Source organism: Acipenser ruthenus, chromosome 8 (assembly GCF_902713425.1).
Source record: "Acipenser ruthenus chromosome 8, fAciRut3.2 maternal haplotype, whole genome shotgun sequence".
Classification (NCBI taxonomy): domain Eukaryota; kingdom Metazoa; phylum Chordata; class Actinopteri; order Acipenseriformes; family Acipenseridae; genus Acipenser; species Acipenser ruthenus.
The window spans coordinates 9,241,128-9,259,008 of NC_081196.1; positions in this window are offsets into that span (position 1 = coordinate 9,241,128).

A 17,881-nucleotide genomic window follows, 5' to 3' on the forward strand; every position below is an offset into this window, starting at 1 on the left:
TAACATGACTGTGGCAATCAGGGTGACATCAAACATACCAAATTCGTTTCTAACATGCTTTATTCTCAGTATTGGAACAGTTGACTTCTTGCTTGAAAAAATCTAATATAGATATGTTATGTTTAGAAACATTTCTAGCCAGGACAGCAATTTTTGGTTTATAAATATATATTTTTTCTTTTAATATCAATCAAATATCATTTTTCTTTTTTTCAAAGGATGATAGAAAGTGTAAGACCACGCCTCATCCTGATTTTGGCAGGTCACTCAAGCCATCTTGCAGTGAATTTGAAGATGTAGACAGTGATTGCATATATGTATATATGTGTATGGTAAATGTAGTACAACGGCACATATAAAAAACAAGTAATATGAGTAAAAGACTACCTTTGCATTGTACTGTTGTGAACAAAAGGTGCAAATAAAGTAGACCTGACACAATTTCCTAAGCAAAGATGCATTCACAGGCTTTGGTAAGCCAGATGACGCTTGACTAAATAAATAAGCGCCACTGTTTATTTATCTGCAGTAACGTAAACATACAAGCAAGAGCAAGCCTAAAAACTGCTTTCACCTCGCAAAAAAAACACTACTTTTCTTCTATGGAGCTTATGTACCATATTTCTGAAAAAAGACTTTGCCTTCAGCTACAATCATGACATGCGCTTGTACAGTACTTGAATCACAATGGAAGATGCTTTGAGATGGAGGGGTGAGAGCACCTGGCCCTTCTTTACACAGCGTGCTTTCAAAAAGAAACAAAAAGTATGCAAGACCTTAACTTCCAGCCCCCATTTTCATCAGCTTGATTAGCACTTAAAATAAAAATCATTTGGGGTACATTACAACAAGGGAAGAAATGCTTTACTCGTGATAGATGATCTTAAACCCAGGAATGACAATTTTTAAGTACCTGTCACTGCTGATAACTGCAGAAACCTTTTAACTTTATTAAATTGTCAGGCCTGAAAATGATTTATCACAGCCCACAGACATTTCATTTTACATGGAAAACTATAAAAGTCCACTTAGAGTCATCGTGAAAGAGCTATTGATACGTCAAATACAAACAGCCCCAGGGGACTGCCCATCGTTTTTCTGCACAATTTTACGGCAAGCTAAAAAATCTCTTACTCCCATAAAGCAGTTTGCATCTTAAGTCTGGGTTCTATGCGTGATGATTGTAGAATTTTATAAAGTAGCATGCTACACGTACAGCATTGTACATGCCTCAGTAATATTCTAGATCAGTGGTTTTCAACCCTGGTCCTCAGGGACCCCTGTGTCTTCTGGTTTTCACTCCAGCTGAGCTCTCAATTACTTACCTAAACCCTTAATTGAACTAATAATTAGCGTAATTGGACATTTTTAATTGTTCTCAGCTCCTACAAAGTTGCAGATTTCAAATTATTTATAACATTTTAGAGTTAAGTTGAAATCTGCAACTGTTTAAGAGCTGAAAACAAGTACAAAGACTTAAATAAGCTAATTATTAGTTCAATTAAGGGTTCAGTTAAGTAATTGAGAGCTCATTTGGAATGAAAACCAGAAGACACAGGTGTCCCCGAGGACCGGAGTTGACAACCACTGTGGTAGATACAGCAGTCTTAATAATTAATATTATTGAACAAGGCTGTTGTAGATCTTGTTTTGGCCACAGCAATACCACCTTAAATCCTCTTTTAACTGACACCACCTTGCAATACATTTCAGAATTAAACAGTGTTCCTTTTATCCTGAGGCCCTGGGAATAGTTTAATGAGTAACTAGCGGGGTGCCGAAGGATATATCGTTACACAAAAGCTCCTTTCAAAATGTCCGCTCTAGTGCACTGAGGTTTGAGATCTGTCCCATATGGCAAGCCAAAATATTTCAAGATATCTCTAAATCATTTCTAGATATCTCAAATTGAATTACAGATATATTTAATTGTACAGTTTTTAAGATATCTAAAATTTATTTTAAGATATATAACTCAATTAGAGCTATCTAAAATGAAATAAAGATATCTCAAATTGATTTACAGATATCTTTAAATGTTATGGAAACCATGTGGATTTTGCTAGCATGGTACGCCATTTAGAGATATCTTAAAATGAGGGTTTTAAAGATATCTCTTAACAAGATTTAACATTTAGCTAAATATTTAACTGGCCAGCTAAATCACACGATTTGATTGGCTCTTGTTATGCTAATTGGTAATTTCAACATTACAAGAGCCAATCAAATTGTGTGAGAGCATGAAGCAGGCGGAGCTCATTTGCATACAAACTCCAGATTTAGCTGGCCATTTAAATATTTAGCTAAATGTTAAATCTTGTAACTAGATTTATAAATTATATCTGAATGTACACATTTAAAAGAAAATATTTATTTATTTTCACAACATTTATAAATCTGGGGAAAAAATACAAGATTTAAGTTAAATCTGGAAAAAAAGAATATTAACGCCTTTTTTTTTACACATGGCACCCTGTATGAAACATGCTTTAAAGTTATAAAAGTTGTCAGGATGTTAACAATGAAAATAAAAATGACAGGTACGCTATTTAAGCAGCTGTAGCAACATGTGGGGATGTGTAACGCTATATAACCAATGCTCTTACCTCTCATTAGTATAACATGTTTTTTCAGACTTTATTTTCACTTTGATTTGGGTGACGCTAATGTATCTTGCCACCACATTTTAAATTCAGTTCACACTGCAGGGTGCATTGAATCTATTCCATTGATCTACATTGCAGCATATATACTGTATATATATATATATATATATATATATATATATATATATATATATATATATATATACGGCCATAGTTTAGATCATTAAAATGGAATTCATTTGTAAACTTGCCATGTACCCATAATTATGGGTTTGTGTTCTATTTAAGACAATGCTTTTTGCTTTTTAGATAGTTGAAAGCATGTCATCATACTATACTGTTCTAGATTTTGGAAATCGGCCGATGCAAATTTGTACGATTAACATTTTTATTTTCTTGTAATATGAATGCATTTCTTCATATTTCTTGTTAGATGTTTTAGGGATATTATAAGGAAATGTAATAATAATAGGTTAATAACAATTTCACCAATGATGGTTTTGTAAGATGATTTGATTGAAAACAGACAGTACATTTTGTTAAAACAATTGCAAGCAATACATTACCTTCCAGTCCTTGTCATTCCTATGTGTTTCATTTATGTAGAAATATGTTCGCGAAAATTACTCAAAAGCAAATTATTTTTTCCCATTCAGGACACAAAATTCAGCAATTTTAATTTTGTAGTACTTCACAAATGTAACCTTCATAAAGTTGCTTAAAATAAAAAAAAAAAAAAGTGAAGGGCACAAAGCTACAGCAGTGCTTCCCCATGATTGTCAAAAGCACTTTTTAAAAACCTTCCTAAACAATCTCAAAACACCTAATCTGTTTATACTGTACATTGAGTATAAATATAAACTACAAGTACAGTATAGTTGAGATATACACACCTCCAGACTGTCAATGATAAAACCACAGAGAGCTCAGCAGCAAACTGAACTCTCTCTGCAGCTCAATCAATGAAGCCTTATCTTGTGTTTGGAAAGTATACAAAAATAAATAATTACAGTACTGGTAGTTAAAGGCTTTCTTTTACCATGAATGAAGTTCAAAGTCATTGTAAACACCTTTTTTTTAAAGCAATGCATGTTTTCTTTAATGGTACCATTCTTAAAATGTGAGACATCCAAAATATTAGCATAGGCCCTCCTTAATTACCATAACGTGACAACCACTGGCATGGCACTTGGTCTGTTGCAAACCCAGGTATATTTTTGAAGTGTTCTATATCAAAAAGTTCGTAACAAACATGCTCAACTCAATTTCAATAAAGTTCTCAATGGGTGCTGAAACTTAAATAAGACCGGAATCAAATGAAAATCAAACACAGCACTCCTAAAAAAATTATATTTTTATTTTAGTTTAAAACATGGTTAGGCAGGTGACAAAAGAAAAAAAAAGATAAAGTAGCAGACGTGTTGCGGCTATCAAGCTTTCATCAGTGCATCACAAAGGAACAAAGAGACTCAACTATATCGGCTTAATAAGAATCAAATGTATGATTAGCACGTTTATAATCAAGTCAGGAAAGATGTCAATTAAGCTTCAATTAGGAGATCAGTTAAAGATGGTATCAATTAACATAACATAAAATACAATTTATAATAATCAAACACATACATTGTATTAACTAAACAAAACAGATGAACTAAATAATACATAATTATATAGTTTCCAATAAACAAAATCATTATATCAATCAAAAAGGTTTTTAAACAATCAAAAGAACACAATATAATACATAATTTAATGATAATATAATCTAAATCAATTCACAAAAAAAAACAAAAAAAAAAAAAAAACGATAGGATCAGTTCTTCATTCATACCAAATGGAGCTTCGGTTTTTAGTGTATGAATCCAGAAAGCTTCTCTTGTAATAAAAGTTTAGCACGATCTCCACCTCTTTTAACAGGTTCAATGCACAGAAATCTGAGAGAGCAAATTTCATGATTATATTAAGTGTCTAGCAACGGGGGAGCCTAGATCCCCAGTAGGTATTACACTCTTATGTTCATAAATACGGGTTCTTTACAATGCTTACCTATGCTTTACCATGTTTTCACTAAGCTGTATGACACTTTGCTATGATTTTACTATGGTAAACTTTCATAAGGGGACAGGACTAATATCATAGCATGCTACCTCTATTTTTGTTGTATACATACTGTAGCTATTGAGAGAACAAATGTCTCACAGCTCTGCAACATGTCATTCTCAAGCCAAACTGCTGGTGTTTTAGACATACTTCTGGTCTGAATCCGGAGCCCTTAGCACAGGATGCTGTTTGCTACCCAGGATGCCCTAAAGAGTTCTGCAGCTTGCATTCAATTTTAGAACTCTCACCGCTACAGACTCAGGACTCTGGGAAGTAGCAGTCAGAAATCCAACTGCATTTACAGCATGAGTTAAAATCACCCAGGATTTCAAGAATAATGGTTGTAGGTAGTAGAGTACATCAGCAATTAGGAAGCAAGAAAGATGTACAACACAACCGTATGGTGACCTACATCCTTCAGGATTTGTGAAAAGAAAAATGGAGCAGCCAATTTGCATATAAATCCTACAGGCAAGGTTCTTTTTCTTTTCAATAGACATATCCACAAAGGATTTAAAAAGTAGAAAAATCGCCCCCCAAAAAAACCCCCAAAAAATATGTTTTGAAAGAGGATTAGATGAGAAAATACTTCAAGGTCATAAAATATAGAACAGAACACCAGGTCAGCGATAACAAAGACTGTGTTCATCTTTCACTTACTTTCATTTTATTGCGTTTCAAACCAGTTTATTGCAATGTGCATTCTTGACTGAATGTCTTCGTCGTTCTGGTGATGGCTTACAAAGTATCACCAAGAAAGCAAAACGTAGCTGTTCTTTTGGGGTAAACTGTATTGAAACCTTTTTACAGAGTGTGCTAAATTATTACCTGCAGAAGAATTAGATGAACAAATGAATACTAATTAATCTAATTACGATTCAACTATTTAGGTGCACGTCAGATTTGTAGGTTGTTTTTCACTGTGTTGCATTGTGGTTGAAAGTCACATGATTATATATATATATATAGTCAGCACTCACATATCCAACCCTATAAAATGTTGCCTTCAACCCTTGTCTGTTTTTTCATGAAACACAGAAAAGATACAATGTCAAATGCATAGCTGAGAGGACTGTGTTTCAAAATGAACAGGCTTCCATGTAGATGTACTGTAGTTGGTTACAGTATTATATTTTAAACCGTATTTTAATTCAGAACGATACAATTCTGAAAATATCACTTACCAAAAGACACGACTGTAGACTCGTGGACTGTACAGTGCATTCTTTTAAATCTGGTACGTATTAATTTGTAGCAGTATGTAAAATTCCACATTACGACCCAATAGCAAAATTAAATGTTACCCATGCACAGAATTGTGTAAAACGTAAAAGACAATGCAGTTTATGAAAAGATTCAAAATTGCATGTGCAGCTCAATAAGGCTCTAATTTCACAGTGCAGTTGTAAATGAAAATGCACACAAGCAAGATCACAGATTAAAAAAAAACAAACAAAAAACTACATCATAGAGTATCTAGAACTGTTTCATGATGAACTGTTTCACATTTCCGTAGCTGGAATCGCTCTTCTCATTTGTTTATTTGTTGCTGCATTATGTCTGCAGCCCTGGAGCATGGCGCTGACACACTGTCCTGACACACAGCCATGTGCAATGGACAGATCTGCACTTGCGACAAAAAAACAAAACAAACTAAAACGTGGGCTGTGACGGATAAATGCATTTTAACATTGAAGAGATGGGCTTTGTATCAGAAATTAGTGATGGAGTCGGAAATCAAGTGTGACGGATAAGTGCATTAATTTGTTACATATATATAATGGGGATTGATTTTATGCATAATATAAGGACGATAAAACACAACTGATGTGCATCTGTGTCGTCTCTCTCTCTCTCTCTCTCTCTCTCTCTCTCTCTCTCTCTCTCTCTACAGTTGTGGAAATGTATAATTTCTAGAAATTTCTCAAAAACAAATAATTTTAGGAGTTTTGCAAAACAATTCCTGAAATAAATAATTGTAGACATCTATTTCTTGTAACTTTTTTTCCTCATCCACAAAAGCAAAACTTTTGCTACAAAAGATTTTTCCTATATTTATTTGTTTTCGAGAAATTTCTGGAAATTATACATTTCCATTGGGGTATGTAAACTTTTGACTACAACTGTACAGTATATACTGTACCATTTTAGTTTGGTAACTTGAACAGTTCAAACTTTCATTTTTAACAGACAATTTTGGACGAAAATATTTACGTATCAGATTAGGCTCCTGTTGAGACAAACCATTAACCTCACAGGTGGATCGGTGGGATTTTTTAGGAAGCTTGAGAAAGCAACACTCATTCCCACATAAAGATATCTGAAACTAAATTATAAGGAAGACTCAAATCAATTCTCCAAGCACACCTCCTGGATGCTTCACGGGTGATTTGTAGTTTTAACATTTGAGCTTGTATACTGTAAGGCTTTTCAAACTCTTGCCTGGCGTTGCCCTGACCTTGTTGCTCTTTAGCTTTGCCTGTAGCCCGAACTACACCCATGCCTGGGATTTGTGATAAGTGAATTTGTGCAGCTGTGACCTCGGACGGATGACAACAAAAAAGCTGTTTTGAGCATATGTACAAACCACAATGTAACCAGTTAAAACTGGTTCTAAAACCACTTACTTCTGCTAAAAGTGATGCGCTAAAACTTTAGGTAAGCGTCACAGAGCGCCTACTAACACGCCTCCTATAAATGGGGGTGTGACGGGGTGCACCCGCCCCTGTGTTTATTATTATTATTATTATTATTATTATTATTATTATTATTATTATTATTATTATTATTATTAGTCGTAGTAGTAGTCGTAGTAGTTGTAGTAGTCGTAGTCATAGTAGTAGTATTGTTTAAATGTATTGTATTGTGTTTGTTAAAAACTACGTTTTATTATTGTTTGGCAGCGTAGATGGGATTAAAGTCCTGTCCCTCTAAACTCGTGCGGAATGTGGCCATCTCCAAATTGATTAAGTGATTACTAATTTGGAGATAGCCACATACATAAAAGTGCATCAGCCGCTCATAAGGGGGAGAGGGTTAAGAGGAGTGATAGAGAGCTATCACGAAGGTAAACAAGTGCTACTCCATCGATACTTGTTTGTATAGGTGTATTTATTTCCTGGTCTGTGACATCGGCACCCAGCCATCCGTGACAGGGGGCCAGCTCTGCTTTTTGATCTGTTTGTTCCTGAATAAAACTCTTTTGATTAAAACTTGCCTGAAGAAAACTGTCTGATTATTATTAAGAAGAAATCGAACCTTACAGTACCCTAGCAGGCCTCTGTTTTCTTGCTGAGAGAAGAAGGTAAATTCATTTCCATGACATTGCTGTTCATTCTTTAATGACTTCTAAAGCTAACAGCTGGGGGTAGAGTGGAGAACAGTGACATCTTCAGTGATGAATGAATGTCATGTTGGGCCCTATTCACAAAGTTTTTTCAGTATTTACTCACAAGTGTCTTTTTGCTTGGATGATACAAAGGAAACCTTTATAGACTTGTAGAAGTTTTGGGACTTTGAGGTGTCTTGCACAGCATACATGATGTGAATATACCATACTGTAGGTATTTCTCTAAAGCCCCCTTTCACACTGGAGCAGAGTAAAATCTTTGAAAGTCAGCCTGTAAATGTATACAGTCTACTTACTGTTAAAATATTAAAGGAACATTGGGAAAGTAATCTTATTTGGGAGCCATGTAATATTTGTGAACACAGAATATTATTTCAGAGATTGTAGATCTAAGTTTTTGTACACTGTGTTGTATGTGCTCTCTGCGCTGCCATTGCTGGCAGTGTCACGTGAGCTGTTCACTGTGTTGATATGTAAATAAATCCTGTTTGCCTGCGGGGTGTATCAACTTCAACCTTCGTCTCAATCTCCTGCCTGTCATTCAGCAGCGAATGCACGGCAGACGGCTACCCTGTCACAATCATTAATACATTGTATCATTCTAACGAAGGAATTTAGGGTAGCTCCCTAATAAAAGCTGAATCTCAAAACAATAATTGTGTGAATATAGTAATTGTTACAGCTGTGTATAATGGTATTTTGAAACAGGATTCATTTATACAACTTTTTACATATCCGCTTACTCTGGTCCCATCGCAGTCGGATACACAACAGATTACTTAGTTATAAAATTAAACACTTGTTTAGCTAGTCTTACATATTACAAGATAAACATGAAACATTCTTTCACTTGCTTTTTTGTTCAGTTTTTGTTTTATAGTTTTCCTAAGTAGCACAGAGTCAGCATCAATTAATTATCATACTTCAGGAAAAAAAATCAATCCAAAGGGAATTTAGGTACGACTTGGCCCAGAGCCCCAAACCACCTTGAATGCAGTTCAAAACAGGTAATGAGAATCAGGATAGGAACGAAAGTGGGAATGCGTAGAAACGGATAAAAAAACAAAACAGCGGTGGAGTCATGGAATAGCCAGATGGCGATGGAGTGGCACAGGTGGTAGTTCGAAAGAAAACATATTTCATATGAGCTTATCGAGTTATAGGGTCATATTGCAGGTGAGCTTATCCAGTTATGTTATAGGGTTATCGAGTTATAGTTATAGGGTTATATAGAGTCTGAACTTCACAGGTTTTACATTTCATTTCCCCAAAAGGCACGCATCACAACTACTGTACAGTATATTTTAGTCTCATAGATTGCGTAACTTTTTGCTACGCATCGATTATTGATCGTAATGCACAGCGTTCTCCTAATTCATCTCTGGCTTTGCTCGGGATTTTTTCTTCCTCATAGGTTTGACAATTAAAGCGCATCAGAGAAATATACTGCTTTTGGGGGACATAACAAGCTGATGTGTTAAATTTCATCAGCTGTGGCAACCCATTTATCTCAGATATCGTTAATAGAACATTATACAGTAGGGGCTTCTAGTCACTGCAGGACAGAGTTTCTGCAGCAATTAATCTGTATTTTTTAATATGAAATAGGAGTTTTTTTTAATTTCAGCAATGCAGACAATGAATAGACAGATGGTCATCAAGATCTGTTAAAATGGCAGAATTTTAAATGTGCTTTTACAAACACCCAGACTGCTTATCTTAATGGCATCCCCACTGAAACAACTGGCAACTCTGCCAGTAGAAATCCCCCTGTGGAAATATTCTACCCTGGATTTGAGCTTGTACTGGTAATAACTACAGTTTGCATCTTACCGGTAGGATTGGAAGTTCTTGAAATCCTCTAAATATCCCAAGTGGAGTTGTGCCAGCTGTGGCTCCAAGGGATCTCTACTGATAGAATGTCAAACCTAATGGATTGGAATCTTTACCATGACAGACTATATTATAATCCATGCTTTTATGCATTCCCAACAGGGACCATATGGCTATCTTGCTTTATATACTGTATATACAAGACACCATATGTATACATTGATGCTAGAAACGATCATCAATATGTTCAGAGGACAACAAGCAGACTATAAGTGATTGAGTAACAAACATAATTAGGCTATTTTCCTTCTTTGTTAACTCTTAGTGCTGCATCCTGTTCAATAAATGGAATATAACTTACCTTAGATACACATTTCTGTAAGCAGTAATACCTGCATGTGATTTTTTCTCTAGTTTAGGTCTTTTCAGGTTCAGACCAAAACATACATAACATTCAGCTATGGCCAAAAGTTTTGCAGCATCTAAAATTTCAGGATTGAGACATCATTAAAAAAAAGAAACCTATATGAAGATAGTTTAGATATTTTATTTAACATCATGTAATCAAAGAAACTTCAAAATTAAAAAGTCTACTGGAAGCCACAACAGTAAGTGCAGTATTTCCAATTACATTTCAGAATGTCACATTCTCAATGTTTGTCAGTTTTTTGTTAAGTATATGGAAAACTACAAAGCGGTATGTAATTCAATATGTTACTGTAACATTATTCAAAAGGTTTCATTCGACTTTATGAAGCAAAATTTGTTAATTCTATAGGGTGATGCAAAACTTTAGGCCATAGCTGTACACAAAATGGCATGGTTTGGGTTTTGGGTTTGTGATTGAATACACCTACTAAAAACCCAATTGTTACAGCATTGTCACTCTATATTGCTGCAATGTTAAAGGTGTTACAGGTTTTCCTACTTTAATTAGTTTCAGTGCCATTTTTACTCCTCAGCTCCGAGACCAGCAGGTGTTAGAGCTCTCCAATAGACTGTCTGCCAGATGGTGCCCCTTTATCAGAAAATGTTTAACTGTGTGTCATTCCCTTGTGTCACAGTTTCAGCAAGGTAGCACACACTGAGTGAAAGGGGACTAAAGAGTAACCCAGGTGAAAATACCAGCAACAAGTGGTGAGCTGGTGACCAGCTCGATATCCAGAAAGTATAATTTTGTAGTTCCTTTGATTACACAATGTTAAATAAAAGATCTAAATTATGTTCACATATATATATATATATATATATATATATATAGATATATATATATAGATATATATATATATATATACCCATTGTTCTCTATTCATTGCTTTCATTCCCCTTAACTCGAAAGCTACTTGTTTTTACTTACTCTCCTGAGCTTTTCAGAAGTCAAAGTACAGTTGTGCTGCACTGATGAGCCCCAAACATGGCGAACCATGTCTGCAGATACTGTGCTTTGACTTTTAAAGTGCTGTGAATGTAAAAGCCTTTAGGCAACTTTCACATGATTTGATTGGCTTGTAATGCTTTCATTCCCCTTAACTGGAAAGCTACTTGTGTGTGTGTGTGTGTGTGTGTGTGTGTGTGTGTATATTAGGTCTCAATCCTAAAATTCTAGATGATGCAAAACTAAACCATGTATTTCAAGCAGCATCCTTATCATTACAAAGAGTCATTGTTCCATTATCAACTCCAAAAGTCCAGCTGATAACCAGAATGGCCTAAACAACGAGCACAATGACAGCCCTTGGCTCCCAGTGAATTCATTTTCTTGCGTCTACTGTTTTTTTTTTCTTTTTTTTTCATTTGGGCTTTCATTATAAATTACTTCAGGGGACAAGTTACTTTGACTGACAATACTTGTAGAAAATAAATGACTTCTAAATTAAGCCACAGTCTTCAGTTTCCAACTCCCTAAAGTGACTAATAGTATCAGCTGTGGCTCTGCAATGTTGCTTTGCCATTCTTATGGTGGGTCTGTTGTGAAAGGGAAAAAAAAACAACTCTTTATTTCAGCCCACCTTGCATCTTGCTAAAATAGTGATGTAGTGAACCTACTTTTTTTTTTTTTTGTTGGGCTTTCAAAATAATTGCCCAAAGGTGTTGCTGAATATCTCATTAAGATGTCAGAATAATGACCCTCGAGAGGCGATGGCAGGTGCTCACCTTCGAGTGGCAATGGCAGGCGCTGACCCCCGAGAGCTGATAAAATTTCTATCATAGCCTCATTTTAATAACCCTTATTCTTATCAAGCTCCCTAATTTTGACCAACCATAATGGTCAAGAGTGAATAATGCCCAATGTTATATTTTACCACCATTTTCTTCTGTATTTTGAAATGCCCAATTGGACCAACCCCAAGCTGATGGGATCCTATTTTAGATACAGTCGCATCATCTCATGTTAACCTTCTCTTTATTGTCTTTATGTATCATAAGTATCCATAAATTATTATTATGGAGTTATACATAGGTGCTAAACAAAGAACTAGGGGTCTCCTCAAGTGGCTTAAAGGCACAACTGCATTCTATGTAGGGTGAGTCATACAACTAGGGGAGGGTCCTGGTTGTGAGAATTCATGAATCACCGCAATTGCTTGGTGATGTGATCAGAGGCTGACTACTGACATCCGGTTCTGCTGAGCTGTTGAGGTGATTGTTGCAATTGGACATCATAACTGGACATTCTAAATAGGGAAGAAATTTAGATTTTGATACTGTAAGGTGGTTCGATTTCTTCTTAAAATAACCAGCCAGTCTTCTTCAGATATCAATCAAAAATAGTTTATTCAGGAATCAAAATATAAACAGGAACAAAAGCAAAGCAATGCATGCAGTTTACAACAGGCATCAGTTGATGGTGTTTCTGAGCCCTGAAAATATCGTTACATGCATCCTATACCACCATATAGGATGCACCCTCATTTAGTGCATTTCACCAATAAACACTTGCCAACGCCCTTTAGTGATCCTATGGTAAGTGCTTTAAGGTTTTAACACCTTTTTTTGGTAGTAACTAGGATTTCCTTTTTTTCATGGTTTCGCAACTACAAAAAGACGGAACTGCGAAGCACTGTGAAACTGTGTACGTGCACAGCTACATGACTTACGGGCACTTACCAGACTGTGCTAAACAATACGGGATTAAAAACCTTACAATACCTTCAGTGAGAGAGGTTGTTTGTTTGCAACAGCAGAAATATTACTTTCATTATGTTTTGTAAAAGGGGGAGCGGTATGGTTTATTTCATTTATGTAGGGGGAAGAAAATATATTGAACTTCTACCGTAAAAAAACATACATTGGCAGAAATCCTGCATTTATTTATTGTTTTATTTGAAAAAAAGTGATGTTCTAATTATAAAGTGCATTAATATAATTGCTTATTTTGTTCTACTTACAATCACATCATTTTGTTGTATAATAGTACATACTGTTAGTGTGGGTATGAGTTGACGTTAATGTTGCTTTCAAAATAACCCCAAGCTCCTAACAGCTGCATTCCTTTAAATTAATTGATCCCCGGGTCTGCAGAACATTTCTTTGTACAACTGTGAAACCTAACCCTTTTACATTCTCTCTGTCGTTTAGGATGCATCACATGTGAAAATCTATCTAAGCAGAACTGGAGAAAGTTCTTTAGAGACAAGAAAAAATAACATGTTTATGTATACTCGCTGCTCATTACAATTTTTAAGCTTCTGTCTGTAGGTTAACAACCATCCATTTAAGCTGCCCGTCCTTTAAGTCACTTGTAATCGTTTTTTGATTGATGTCACTTCATTAGGTGCTGAAATCACTTGCATGGTAGCGCTTTATTTTAAGCCCCATTAGTAACAATAACAATGTAGTTCCATGGTAGATACTGTAGAATTGTAATTTACACACATGCATATTAAAACCCAAACCTTAAAGCAATTTATGTAAATGTATTACAAATATTTACAGTGTTATCATTAAAAGTCAATGGGTAGCTTGTATAAATAAGTGTTGAGGTAAATATGAATAGATTTTCATTTTTTTAAAAAAAACAATGCTATTTTAATTTCATTTCAAAACTATTTTTGATAAGAGGCTTGTGTAAAGAGTGCATCAAAGAGTATAGCTCCAGATTACATTTCCTTAGTTTTTTATTTTTATTTTTTATAAGTGGTTCTTATTGCAACTGCCCAAATACCTTAGTTCTAGGTGGATGTCATTGATGCAGCACACAGGAGGCTGTGTGGTCTAGTGGTTAAAGAAAAGGGCTTGTAACCAGGAGGTCCCCGGTTCAAATCCCACCTCAGCTACTGACTCATTGTGTGACCCTGAGCAAGTCACTTAACCTCCTTGTGCTCCGTCTTTCAGGTGAGACTTAATTGTAAGTGACTCTGCAGCTGATGCATAGTTCACACACCCTAGTCTCTGTAAGTCGCCTTGGATAAAGGCATCTGCTAAATAAACACAGTATGTAAATATCAAAGACCACCCTGTACAGAAGTTAGAGTCAGCGTCACTGAAATAGACACACTGGCTGATCTAGTCTACATTACCTATGTCTATGGTTGACAACTAGAACCAAGGAGAAGCTCCTTAACTCTTAGTCAAACACAAAACAAATAATAATAATAATAATAATAATAATAATAATAATAATAATAATAATAATAATAAATGCATTAAGAACCAATCAGAATGCTTCCAAATATCATACCAAGGTAAAGAAGTAAAAAAATACAAAGTTAAAATGTGATTTAAAGCTCTTACTCTTCTTAATATATATATACATATACATAAACATACATAAACTGTTATATTTCTTTCAGTAGGTGAAGTAGGAAGGTATAAAAATGATTTTATGAGGAGAGTCTTTACACCTTGGGGACTAATCCTTTTCCTGTGTGCTGTAAATCATAATCAAGTCCTCTAAATGAATATTCCACAGTCTAAGGAGGTAGTGGCAGGGGGCATAGTTCTTCTATTCAGATCGGCTGCACATATGAGGTTTGCTTTATTGCTGAATTCTTGCTACTTAGCTAAGCCTTGTGGAGTGGGCTCCCTGTACAAAATCGCTAGACAGCTGAATTGGGAGTACACCTGGAGGGAAGGTGTTCAAATACAGCCCTGGGTAAATGAGCTACTGTATAGTGACAGAGAGAAATAAGGAGCAAGAACACTCATTACTCATAACCTCTCAAAAGAATTTTACCTAATGAACAAGGGACTTTGAAGAACAGCTCAGATTACTTCTCAGGAGGGCAAAAAGAAATGGTGAACAAACCCTGCGTTTGAGGTATTCAGATAAAAGGTAATAGCTGCAGGTCTGTTTTTTTCTGTGTGCTTAACTAACTTCATTTAAGCAAAGAACAAAGATATTAACCTAATTTTGCCTCCATAATACTTTGAGTCACATAGACTTTTAGTAGAAGAATGTCACTATACAAGATGAGTTGCAGCTTCAATCATAACAAAAGTCTATGATTAAAATGACATGACACCACAATTAAAGGATAGCTCCAAGATTTGTAAATAAAATGATTGGTGATCAGTCTTGAGTTTAATAATTAAAAAACCTCAATGCTAAACCCAACATTCTGATAATAAAAAATAAAACTAGATATTACATATTCCTTGTTTTTTTTTTCTCTCACACATTCTCACCACTTATGGTCCTGGAAATCTGAGGAGACGATATTAAATCCTCCCCTTCCTTCCTCCACAAAGGGGTGTTTGAAGACAGCAATAAAAATAAAACAAAATCAGCTTCCCTTAGGGTTAGCAGCTGTTCAAAGCTAAGGTTTGTCAAACTAGTGACAGGACGTCATCATCTGCTAGGGTTCTCCGTAGGCTGTTTATAATTGCGATTTGATGATTAAGTTGTCAAAAGGTGCATTATTGATCTAATTCTCTTAGAAATGCATGTATTCGCAAACCTGTAGAATCTCAATAGACTTGTGTGCAAGCATCTTTTGGAGAATCTGGCACTTTGCGTTGCTAAGACACCATTGCCAAGAGTCCAAAGAATTGTCTTGCTTGTACAACACATTGGATTTCTCTTTAACCTTTGTGTGGACAAGGTGTGTCTACCCCCATGACTGAGCAGCACGAGCCTGTGGGACTCTTTTTGTGAAAGGATGAACTGCAATATTGAAGAAACGCAAAGAGATGTTCATTTATTTATGTAACAAAATATATCAACAGCAAGTGAGTGTGAGTTTGTATTAATCATTTGGATAGTCTAGGTGTTGGCCAAACATGAATACACTGTCAGGAATGCTTTACTACTGCTAACATTTCAAGCCAATATACTTACTGGTGGGAATTTTCAAACTAGAGTTGCAGATGACCACATCATCTCTTGAAGGAATACATGGGACGAAAAGATTTTTAAGGATTTATTTTTATTCATAAACATTAGTTGTGGTGATAAGGCCGTTTTGCAGAGAAGTAGCGTGAAATTTAGTCACAAATGTGATCTTTACTCCTGAAGTCCTGTGAACATGTGGTACAGCTTTCAGAATTGTTTTCATGCAAAAGAAAAAAAGTTTTTGGTCAATTTGTAGTGTGAGGAATGTGCGTGGTACGTCACATTCTCACAACAATGGAGAGAGAATTTGGAGTTTCTAAACTGCATGGAAGCCACGCCATTGTGAAGTGTGAGTCCAGTGTAGTGTTTTTTTTATAAACTTTTGGTTGTGGGATTATATAAACTGTTATACAAACAGTTTATTAAAAAATGTCCTTGTACCTGAGAAAAAGCAGCAGACTTGTCCAGAAAAAAAAAAAAGCAACCACAATTACAATCCTGGTAGACAGCTCGCTAATTAGTATTCACATGTGGATACAATCTGAAGCGGTAATGGGCTGGATACCTAAGGGACAGCAATTAGTCATGACACCAATATAGCTCTCTAGTACCTGGCACAACCCCCACATGTCCTTCTGTTCTCGTCAGCCAAATTAGAGGAGTCAGGATGACAGAATACAGTTTCAACTTTTAAAAGATTCTCAGTAACTTAAGGAAAATTATTGAGATCAGTTATTATTAATGTCTACCTACATACACCCTCCACCACCACCACCACCACCACATACATAAGAGTAATACTAGTTTTATTTTGTACAGTTGCTCCTACTGACAGCAAGTCCTCTTTTAAGGTCATTCCTTATGTTCAGTATAAAGGCACCATCAGCAGCTTCGAATGTATCATGCTTCTTTTAAATGACCAGCTACTTTTCTTTCTGAAAACTCGGGTGGCAGTACTATGCTATGATATACTGTATATTACTCAACACAGTCAACTACCAGTGAGAGCTTATTAAATAGCCACACCTTAACATAGCTATTCCTTGAGTGTACACTTGTGCATCCAAGCTCAGGGAGCATCAGCATTGTGGCTCATCACCCTAACCACTGAGCTGTCCCCCAGGGGACTGATCTGCTTTAAGGAGAAATACTGTATGAGCCTCAGAAGAGATGTAAATAGTAACATATATTCAAAAATAAATACCTGTTATCAACCATCGGGGAGGTGGGGGGCGGGGGGGGGGGAGGGGGGGGGGGGTGGTGGTGGTGGTGTATATTCACCAACTGGGTGCCACCATCAAGAATTGATGGAAAAGGTACAGGGGTACAATATTAAATACTTTTTTTCCCCTATTCCTTAGCAACCATAGATTTCTCATTGGGTCTGGACTCACATGACCCACCCACACTCATCCACATACACTGGAGAGAAAGTTTGTGTCGTGTGGAAAGTTTAACTGCAACACAAAAATCACTAAAACTAATTGAAGAGCAGAGCAGGAGGAGGGGCACTTGATTAGGGTGGGTTTGACAAAGTAGCACTAGTAGGCTCACTTGCAAAACAGTTTAGCATCAATTTTCAAAACGACTTGCAACCCTGGAAAGGTATTGTACATCAGCATCCTTATCATAGTTTTGAAGGTAACAACCTGTGGATCAGACCCTGGTCTCCAGATGCAGAAATCAACAAGCTACGACTTTATATTAACAAAATAGTGA